This window comes from Eutrema salsugineum, unplaced genomic scaffold, assembly GCF_000478725.1.
Source record: "Eutrema salsugineum unplaced genomic scaffold, Eutsalg1_0 scaffold_14, whole genome shotgun sequence".
Classification (NCBI taxonomy): Eukaryota; Viridiplantae; Streptophyta; class Magnoliopsida; order Brassicales; family Brassicaceae; genus Eutrema; species Eutrema salsugineum.
In genome coordinates, this window is record NW_006256877.1 from 1171328 (window position 1) to 1181977 (window position 10650).

Sequence of the window (10650 nt, forward strand, 5' to 3'; positions counted from 1 at the left end):
AGAGAACTAAGTTTTATTCCCTTTGTCTCTTGCCTCTTTGGTGAAAAAGACTCCATTAAGAAGAGAAACATTGGGATTTGAGTGTTTAATCAAGAGAGTTTAAAGAGATCTGGGGGTTTAAAGCTGTTTTCTTTTGAATCTATCATCTCCATCTCCATTTCTCATCATTAATCATGCTAATCTACTCAACTTGCAAAGGTTTAAGAGAGATTAGTATGATTAGTGAGTAGTCACCTTAATGAGGTTCTAGATGTGTAGGTTAGGGTGCTAAAGTGTTAGATTAGGAGTGTTTAGGGCTAGATTCATTAGTTCATTTCTCTAAACAACTATTCTCTATGCTAGATCCTTGATAATCACTTGAGATCTAGATTCTGGGAATTTCATGCACCAAAAGTGTTTGATGAAATTCCTGAAAGAGTTGTGTTAGAGGTTTAAGTAATTTTTCATCATGGGAATGATTTGTTAAATGCTTGAATGATCATTGAGAACTGTTTATTAATGCATATTGATTCATATTTCACAAATGAGAATTTGGTTTGAAAATGGATTAGTATAGGGGTTAATACCTTCATGAGAGGATTAACATAGATTAGAGTTCTTAATCACTTGAATCATGTCTCATCATTGTCATTAGCATTCCTAGTTTAACACCAAAGCACCCTAACCATCTATCATGTCTAGAATGTCATGCCTCCATCATATCTTATTCACACCATTTCATTTGTCATTGTCATTAGTCTTTAATCCTGTTTATGTTTATAGCTTTCTCTAGATTAATCAAAACCCGCTCTTGTTTGCTTGAATTAAGAACTTGATCATATAGCTTAGTGTCTAACACCACATCTGGATTGATTAACCTCTTTGTGCTACATTGACAAGGGGATTGATAGCCCTGAGACCCTTAAAAAGTCGTGTCTATCAATGATCACATCTAGAGGTTTAGCTCTTATCATTTGCTTAATCATCATCATCTTGTTTAGCTTGCTTTGTTTACTTCCTTATCATTGCTTGTTTGTTTCTTGTTTATATTTTCACTTGTTACTTGTCACCAAACCTGTCTTTGATTAGCTTGACTTAAGCACTTATCTTATAAACTAGTGCCTAACTACCACACATATGGATTGACACCCCTTATACTACTTTGACAAGGGGATTGATAACCCTTCTAAGAGCCTCAAAACTCTTAGTTATCATGTACAAGTCGCCCAAACAGCCGACTCTATGAAGAGGCAAAGTGGAGTTCTTCCAGGAAGAGTTGAAGATAACGCTTAGAAGTTTTGCAACGCCATAACCACATTGCCCGAAGAAGAGGCCAGAACCGATGGAAAGAAAGAAGAAACCCCAATCTTTGTACCACTGTACAAGGATATCGATCCCAAGCAGCCACCGTTTAAGGTACTTGAACGATCACCGTTTCAAAGGCTTACAAAAGCCGATGATCCGGAACGTTTTGTTTTCCAATGTTTCATTTCAGGAATCAAGTTTACAGACTGCCTGTGCGATTCCAGAGCCAATGTCAACATCATGTCTAAGACATTTGCCGAAAAATTGGGCATAAAAATCTTAAGGACATGGACGGTTAAGGTTATTTTTGGAGATTCATCTCAAAAAGATACTGAAGGGGCGATTCATGATCTACAAGTTCTAGTGGGAGACAAAATCGTTCCAGCAGATTTCCAAGTCCTGGAGATGGATAAAGACAAGAAGAGGCCACTCATTTCGGGAGACCATTCCTAGCTACAGTAGGAGCAGTAATCGATCACGCAAACCGGAATGCTGTTTTCCTCAATGTGGATCGAAAAAGGTACTATCCGACTATCTTAGACGATTTTCCAAGCAAAGGAAACAGGCCAAAAGAGAAAGAAAAGGAGAACCCGAAAGCATTTGCAAAGATCAAGATCATCATTCCACCAGATGCAACAGAAACTAGTGAGGACCAAATCCAGGAGCTGATCGAAAACACAAAAAGAGTTTTAAACAATATTAAAGTCCGAAAGAAGAGTAAAGGAAAGAAGACGGCTCCTCAAGGAGAAGAAGTAAAACCTCCAGCGACCAGAAGTGATAAAGGCACATCAAGTGGAGTGCCATTCAAATCAGCCTGATTCCTCATGCTAACGTCGAGCTAAACGACTTAAAACAAAAGCGCTTAATGGGAGGCAACCCATTTAGGTACTCTTTCTTTGAGTTTTCTTTTCTTTTTTTTTTACAATTTATACTTTCTTTTTCTTTTTAAGTTTTAGGTATTTTATAAAAAAAAAAAAAACACACAAAAAAAACAGAAAATTAAGCAAACCAAGAAGAAAAAGGTAGGTTTTTAGGTGCTCGGCCCGGCAAAGACGAGAAGGTTGGACAAAGGCCGCAGGAGGAAGAGCCGCGGTCGCGACTGACCGACCCGCGGCCAAGGGAGCATCGACCGCGGCACCGTGAATGTGACCGCGGCCGAGCACTCGACCACCGCGGTTGCGCGTCTCTTGACCGCGGCCGTTGGTCGTTGAGGTGATTCCGCGGCTTTCTGCCGCTTTTCGGTGTTGCCTGGTGTTTTCCCGGTGTTGCCTGGTGTTACCTGGTGATTCGCAGTGATTCCCGGTGATTCCCAGTGATTCCCAGTGCTTCCCGAAATGTTCCCGGTAAAACCCGAAAAGATCCTCCGTAAGTTTTAAACTTTCCTAATGTGCAAACAAGAAAGGTAAGTTCCCGTAAACTTAAAAATTTCTAGAAATTTTACGTTTTTGCTTAAAAAAACGCTTTTTAAAGAAAAGAAACAAACTTTTTGGATCAAAACTCCTTCCTCTCTTCTCTTCCAAAAGATTTGGAGATTTAGGAGATAGAACACATTTTTCAATTCTTAAGCTTTTTAAAAGATTTTTGGCTCAAACCTCACTCTTTTTCAAAGCTGATTCCAATTCTGCAATCAAATCTCTCTTTCCAGCAAGGTATGAACCTCAAACTGGCCATTTTTAATTGATTTCAGAACTTAGGGTTTTCTTAAAAAGCCCAAATCTCTGTTTATTGATGGTGGAAATAGCTTAAGAATGATAGATTATCCATTTAGGTTATCTAAAAATCGATTTTAGCACCTACCTTAAGAGGAACTGAGATTTTTGAAATTTGGATTCTACATGCTTCATAAAAATCGAATTTGGAACAGAAAAATTGATGAGTTTGATTAAGCCTTGTGTGATTAGTGATTAGTATTGGGTAATCTTTAGAATTTATATGGAAATTGCTCATAAAAACCGATTTTTAGAAGATTTCTATGTTGAGAACATCAAAAATCCGAATCTGGTCATGAACTACTTGATTTCTCTGATTTAATATCGATTTTGTTTGCTCATGGTTTTAATTAATCTCTTTATGCTAGTATTAGTATAACAAATCTTAATGTGTTAAAATCAGCATCCATATTCACTCTTTTTCCAAGAACCATTTCGTTTTGCAGAAAAATGGACCAAAACAGATCCCGAAGGAGCCGTCGCACTGGTGGAAGCTCTGAGGACATTCCCGAGATTGTGTAACGGAGGACATCCACGATGGACTCAGGAACCTGATGATTTTCTGCCTTCTGTACCTCTTCTACCATTCACCATTGGCCAATACATAGTGGCGAATGAGTTGAGAGACAGGGACGACGCTTTGAGCGCGTTGTCACCTTCCCCTGGCACATTTCAAAGATGTATGATGCACATTTTCTCTGACATTATTGAAGAGAAAGTTGAGGTGTTCATGGATGACTTTAGTGTCTATGGCTTCTCCTTCTCGGATTGTCTCTCTAATTTGTCACAGGTCTTGGAGAGATGTGAGCAGCATAACTTGGTGTTGAACTGGGAGAAGTGCCACTTCATGGTGCAGGAAGGAATAGTTCTTGGGCACAAGATATCGGAGAAGGGCATAGAGGTTGACAGAGCAAAAGTAGAAGTAATGGGGAACCTGCAAACCCCCACTTCAGTCAAAGGGATAAGGAGTTTCCTTGGGCATGCAGGGTTTTATAGAAGATTTATCAAAGACTTCTCAAGAATTGCCAGGCCCTTGACAAGACTGTTGTGTAAAGAAGTGGATTTCATCTTTGATGCTGAATGTGAAGAATCCTTCAAGTTGATCAAGGATGCATTAGTCAGTGCACCAATAGTTCAGGCACCAGACTGGTCCCTTCCTTTTGAGGTTATGACAGATGCATCTGATTTTGCTGTTGGAGCAGTGCTTGGGCAAAAGAAAGACAAGAAGCTACATGTTATCTACTATGCCAGTAGAACACTTGACTCTGCACAAGAGAAGTATGCTAATACTGAGAAGGAAATGCTGGCAATAGTCTTTGCCTTTGATAAATTCAGAAGCTACCTGGTGGGATCAAAAGTCATTGTATATACTGATCATGCAGCCCTCAGGTATCTTATGACCAAGAAAGATGCCAAGCCAAGACTGTTAAGATGGGTTCTTCTACTTCAGGAGTTTGATATAGAAGTACAGGACTAGAAGTACAGGACAAAAAGGGGATAGAAAATGGAGCTGCAGACCATCTTTCTAGGCTGAGGATTGATTCTGAAGTCCCTCTCAATGACAGCCTCCCTGAGGAATCACTGATGGTGCTCCACTCCTACTTGGAGTTTGAAGAAGTAGAGAGCATTCAAGAGAGGAGGATGCCTTGGTTTGCTGACATAGTGAACTATCTTGCCTGTGGGGTGGAGCCACCTGAATTAGATGCTTACCATAGGAAGAAGTTCTTCAGAGATGTCCAGAGATACCATTGGGATGAGCCCTACCTCTATGTCATGAACAAAGATCAGCTGTATAGAAGGTGTCTGGCTGAGGAGGAGACGCAACCTGTGTTGCAAGAGTGTCATGGTTCAGCTTTTGGAGGTCACATGGGAGCATTCAAGACTGTGGCCAAGGTTCTTCAGAGTGAGTTTTGGTGGCCCACAATGTTCAAAGATGCTCAGTTAGTGGTTTCAGCATGTGATGCCTGCCAGAGGCATGGGAACATATCAAAGAGGAGGGAGATGCCTCAAAACCCCATTCTAGAAGTTGAGATCTTTGATTGCTGGGGGGATTGACTTTATGGGGCCCTTTATTTCATCCTATGGGAATCAGTATATACTTCTTGCTGTGGACTATGTGTCCAAATGGGTTGAGGCCATTGCTTCCCCTACCAATGATTCCAAGGTTGTAGTGAAGCTGTTCAGAGCATTATATCTCAAGATTTGGAGTTCCAAGGGTTGTTATCTCTGAAGGAGGATCTCATTTTGTGACAGACTTTTGAGGGTTTGCTGAGAAAGCATGGAGTGAAACACAAGGTAGCTACTCCTTATCATCCTCAAACTAGTGGTCAAGTTGAAGTATCTAATAGACAGATTAAGGCCATTCTTGAGAGGACTGTTAGCTCAAGCAGAAAAGATTGGAGCAAAAGGCTAGATGATGCATTGTGGGCTTATAGAACAGCCTTTAAAACTCCAATTGGGACATCACCTTTCAATCTGCTATATGGGAAGAGCTGCCACCTTCCTGTTGAGCTGGAGTACAAGGCTTTGTGGGCTGTGAAGTTGCTGAACTTTGATATCAAGACAGCTCAAGAGAAAAGAGTCATTCAACTCCATGAACTTGAAGAGATCAGGCTTGGGGCTTTTGAGAGCTCCAAGATTTATAAAGAAAAGACCAAGGCTTTGCATGACCAAGCCGCACGATCACTCGCAATCTACTCCGACTTGAGCCTGCGACCTGAGTGCAATGGAGACCAACCCGCACGGTTTTTACACTCCCCAGAAACCGCCTTGGTCCTGCGAGTTGAAGAAGAACAAGATTAAGCCGCAGCAAGACTCGCAAATCACTCCTACTTGGGCATGCGGCTAAGACAAAGCGATTTAAGTCTCACAAGACAAGTTCTTCATCTACTGCGACTTGGGCATGCTACCTGGGAGACACTGGACCAACCCGCAGGATTCCCACTTTATCCATTAAAGCCGGGTCAGGACCCGGTTTGTTCCGGGCTGACCCGGTTCGTTTTTAGAGAGATATAAATACTTTTTAGGGTTTTTTCTGAGAAAAACTAAGCTTTATTCCCTTTGTCTCTTGCCTCTTTTGTGAAAAAGACTCCACCAAGAAGAGAAATATCGATTTTTGGGTTTTTAATCAAGAATGTTTAAGAGATCTTTGTGTTTTAAAGCTGCTTTCTTCTTAATCTATCATCTCCATCTCCATTTCTCATCATTAATCATGCTAATCTTCTCTACTTGCAAAGTTTAAGAGAGATTAGTATGATTAGTGAGTAGTCACCTTAATGAGGTTTTAGATGTGTAGGTTAGGGTGCTAAAGTGTTAGATTAGGAGTGCTTAGGGCTAGATTCATTGATTCATCTCTCTAAACAGCTGTTCTCTATGCTAGATCCTTGCATATCACTTGAGATCTAGATTCTGGGAATTTCATGCACCAAAAATGTTTGATGAAATTCCTGAAAGAGCTGTATTAGAGGTTTAAGCATTTTGTGCATGATGATGTATTGTTATTTGCTTGAATGATCATTAAGAACTGTTTATTAATGCATATTGATTCATATTTCACAAATGGGAATTTGGTTTGAAAATGGATTAGTATAGGGGTTAATACCTTCATGAGAGGATTAACCTAGATTAGAGTTCTTAATCATTTGAATCATGTCTCATCATTGTCATTAGCATTTCTAGTTTAGCGCCAAAGCACCCTAACCAACTATCATGTCTAGAATCTCATGCCTCCATCATATCATATTCACATCATTTGTCATTGTCATTAGTCTTTAATCCTGTTTAAGTTTGTAGTTGTCATTAGTTAACCAAAATCACTCTTGTTTGCTTGAATTAAGAACATTATCACATAGCTTAGTGTCTAACACCACATCTGGATTGATAAACCCCTTGTACTACAAGACAGGGGATTGATAACCTCTACAAAGAGCCCTGAAAACTCTTAGTTATCAATAAACTGGTCATCTAGGACGACAAAGAGTGGTAAAAGTGAGGGTAAAAGACGTCCTAGATGTGTATGTCGATGCCTGCCTAAAATCAATGATGAGAAAATTAGATATCAATATTAAGTCCAAATAAAATGAGCTAGTATATCCTGTCAGAAAGAATCTCCATGAATAGAAGTCCTCTGGTGGGAGTTCGTAGTGCAAGTACTCTAACTACCGCCTAGTCTAGTGCTAACCACAATTGAGCTATCATGCATAGTGTAGAAGCGTGCAGGTTTAAATCATCATAGTTTTGCGTCAAATATTCCTGAAAAATACTTAATGTCGAATAGGTTACATATTAAAATTTAAAAAGTACTTGGAATTTAAAAACAAAAGGAAGAAAATGATTAGTACGGATAGACATCCTCCCCCAGACTTAAATCACACTGTCCCCAGTGTGAAAAAGTTGGTGAGAAGATGGTGAATAAAAGCGAAATAAAATAAGATAAAAGAAAAGAAAATGATGATAGAACCGTGATGGTAGTGAAGTGCTGATCAATCACTCATCCTCCGATGTGTCGTCTGCGAACTGGTGCTGCTCTTGTAAGAAGGTGACAACGCGCTCAAAGCGTCGTCCCTGTCTCTCAACTCTGCGCTCCAGATCGGAATGAGTGTGAGATGATGTAGATGATGAGGTGTGGCTGGCCGAAATAGATGGCTGAAAATGAGCACGGGCCGCAGCTGCATCACGCTTCGCCTTGGCCACTATGTATTGGCCAATGGTGAATGGTAGACGAGGTACAAAAGGCAGAAAATCATCAGGTTCCGGAGTCCATCGTGGACGTTCTCCGTTACACAATCTCGGGAATGTCCTCGGAGCTGCCACCAGTGCGACGGCTCCTTCGGGATCTGTTTTGGTCCATTTTTCTGCAAAACGAAATGGTTCTTGGAAAAAGAGTGAATATGGATGCTGATTTTAACACATTAAGATTTGTTTTACTAATACTAGCATAAAGAGATTAATTAAAACCATGAGCAAACAAAATCGATATTAAATCAGAGAAATCAAGTAGTTCATGACCAGATTCGGATTTTTGATGTTCTCAACATAGAAATCTTCTAAAAATCGGTTTTTATGAGCAATTTCCATGTAAATTCTAAAGATTACCCAATACTAATCACTAATCTCTCAAGGCTTAATCAAACTCATCAATTTTGCTGTTCCAAATTCGATTTTTATGAAGCATGTAGAATCCAAATTTCAAAAATCTCAATTCCTATTAAGCTAGGTGCTAAAATCGATTTTTAGATAACCTAAATGGATAATCTATCATTCTTAAGCTATTTCCACCATCAATAAACAGAGATTTGGGCTTTTTAAGAAAACCCTAAGTTCTGAAATCAATTAAAAATGGCGAGTTTGATGTTCATACCTTGCTGGAAAGAGAGATTTGATTGTAGAATTGGAATCAGCTTTGAAAAAGAGTGAGGTTTGAGCCAAAAATCTTTTAAAAAGCTTAAGGATTGAGAAATGTGTTCTATCTCCTAAATCTCCAAATCTTTTGGAAGAGAAGAGAAGAAGGAGTTTTGATCCAAAAAGTTTGTTTCTTTTCTTTAAAAAGCGTTTTTGTAGCAAAAACGGAAAATTTCTAGAAATTTTTAAGTTTACGGGAACTTACCTTTCTTGTTTGCACATTAGGAAAGTTTAAAACTTACGGAGGATCTTTTCGGGTTTTACCAGGAACATTTCGGGAAGCACCGGGAATCACGGGAATCACCAGGTAACACCAGGTAAACACCAGGCAACACCGGGAATAACCAGGCAAACACCGGGAATCACCAGGCAAACACCAGGCAACACAAGGAAAACACCAGGCAACACCGGGAAAACACCAGGCAACACCGGGAATCACCAGGCAAACACCAGGCAAGACCGAAAAGCGGCAGAAATCCGCGGAATCACCTCAACGACCAACGGCCGCGGTCAGGAGACGCGCGACCGCGGTGGTCGAGTGCTCGGCCGCGGTCACATTCACGGTGCCGCGGTCACATTCACGGTGCCGCGGTCGATGCTCCCCTGGCCGCGGGTCGGTCAGTCGCGACCGCGGCTCTTCCTCCTGCGGCTTTTGTCCAACCTTCTCGTCTTTGCCGGGCCGAGCAGCTAAAAACCTACCTTTTTCTTCTTGGTTTTCTTAATTTTCTGGTTTTTTGTGTTTTTGTTTTATAAAATACCTAAAACTTAAAAAGAAAAAGAAAGTATAAATTGTAAAAAAAAAAAAAGAAACTAAAAGAAAGAGTACCTAAATGGGTTGCCTCCCATTAAGCGCTTTTGTTTTAAGTCGTTTAGCTCGACGTAATAATGAGGAATTAGGCTGATTTGAATGGCACTCCACTTGATGTGCCTTTATCACTTCCGGTCGCTGGAGGTTTTACTTCTTCTCCTAGAGGAGACGTCTTCTTTCCTTTACTCTTCTTTCGGACTTTAATATTGTTTAAAACTCTTTTTGTGTTTTCGATCAGCTCTTGAATTTGGTCCTCACTAGTTTCTGTTGCATCTGGTGGAATGATGATCTTGATCTTTGCAAATGCTTTCGGCTTCTCCTTTTCTTTCTCTTTTGGCCTGTTTCCTTTGCTTGGAAAATCGTCTAAGATAGTCGGATAGTACCTTTTTCGATCCACATTGAGGAAAACAGCATTCCGGTTTGCGTGATCGATTACTGCTCCTACTGTAGCTAGGAATGGTCTCCCGAAAATGAGTGGCCTCTCCTTGTCTTTATCCATCTCCAGGACTTGGAAATCTGCTGGAATGATTTTGTCTCCCACTAGAACTTGTAGATCATGAATCGCCCCTTCAGTATCTTTTTGAGATGAATCTCCAAAAATATCCTTAACCGTCAACGTCCTTAAGGTTTTTATTGGAAAACAAAACGTCTCGGATCATCGGCTTTTGTAAGCCTTTGAAACGGTGATCGTTCAGGTACCTTAAACGGTGTCTGCTTGGGATCGATATCCTTGTACAGTGGTACAAAGATTGGGGTTTCTTCTTTCTTTCCATCGGTTCTGGCCTCTTCTTCGGGCAATGTGGTTATGGCGTTGCAAAACTTCTTAAGGTTATCTTCAACTCTTCCTGGAAGAACTCCACTTTGCCTCTTCATAGAGTCGGCTGTTTGGGCGACTTGCACATCTAACTTTTTTACGTGCGAAGATAAAGATTCAAACTTACCATTCAGATCATTGTACATGCAGTCAACTTTCACGTTCACGTCTTTAGATGCTTTTTCGTTCGTCATAACGAGCTGTTGGATTGACTGTTCGAGTCTACCGATTTGTGAAGCTAGCTGGTTCGTCGTGACTCCCTGCTCTTGTACAAATTGATTGTTAAAACTCGTACCTTGGTATTTATATGGCTGTCGCGGTTGATATGGTACTATTCCTCCAACGTTTCCACCTTGAAACTTGTTTTGAAAGGATTTTTGCTGAGGTGGGTAGTACTGGTCTTGAGGATTCTCCACATTTGGATTGCGGTAAGAGAGATTGTTGTAATTTGTATTCCGGAAGTTGTTGTTGAAACTATTATTGGAGCGATTTTGATATGGCACCAGTGCTCCTACATAGTTCACATCTTCTTCTTGAAAGGCTTGATTAATGTGATTGATATCACTAGGTCCTTCATCTTCTGCGCCATTGTTGGTCTCACAAGCATGGATTGGGCGTGAGGGACGATCCGGAGC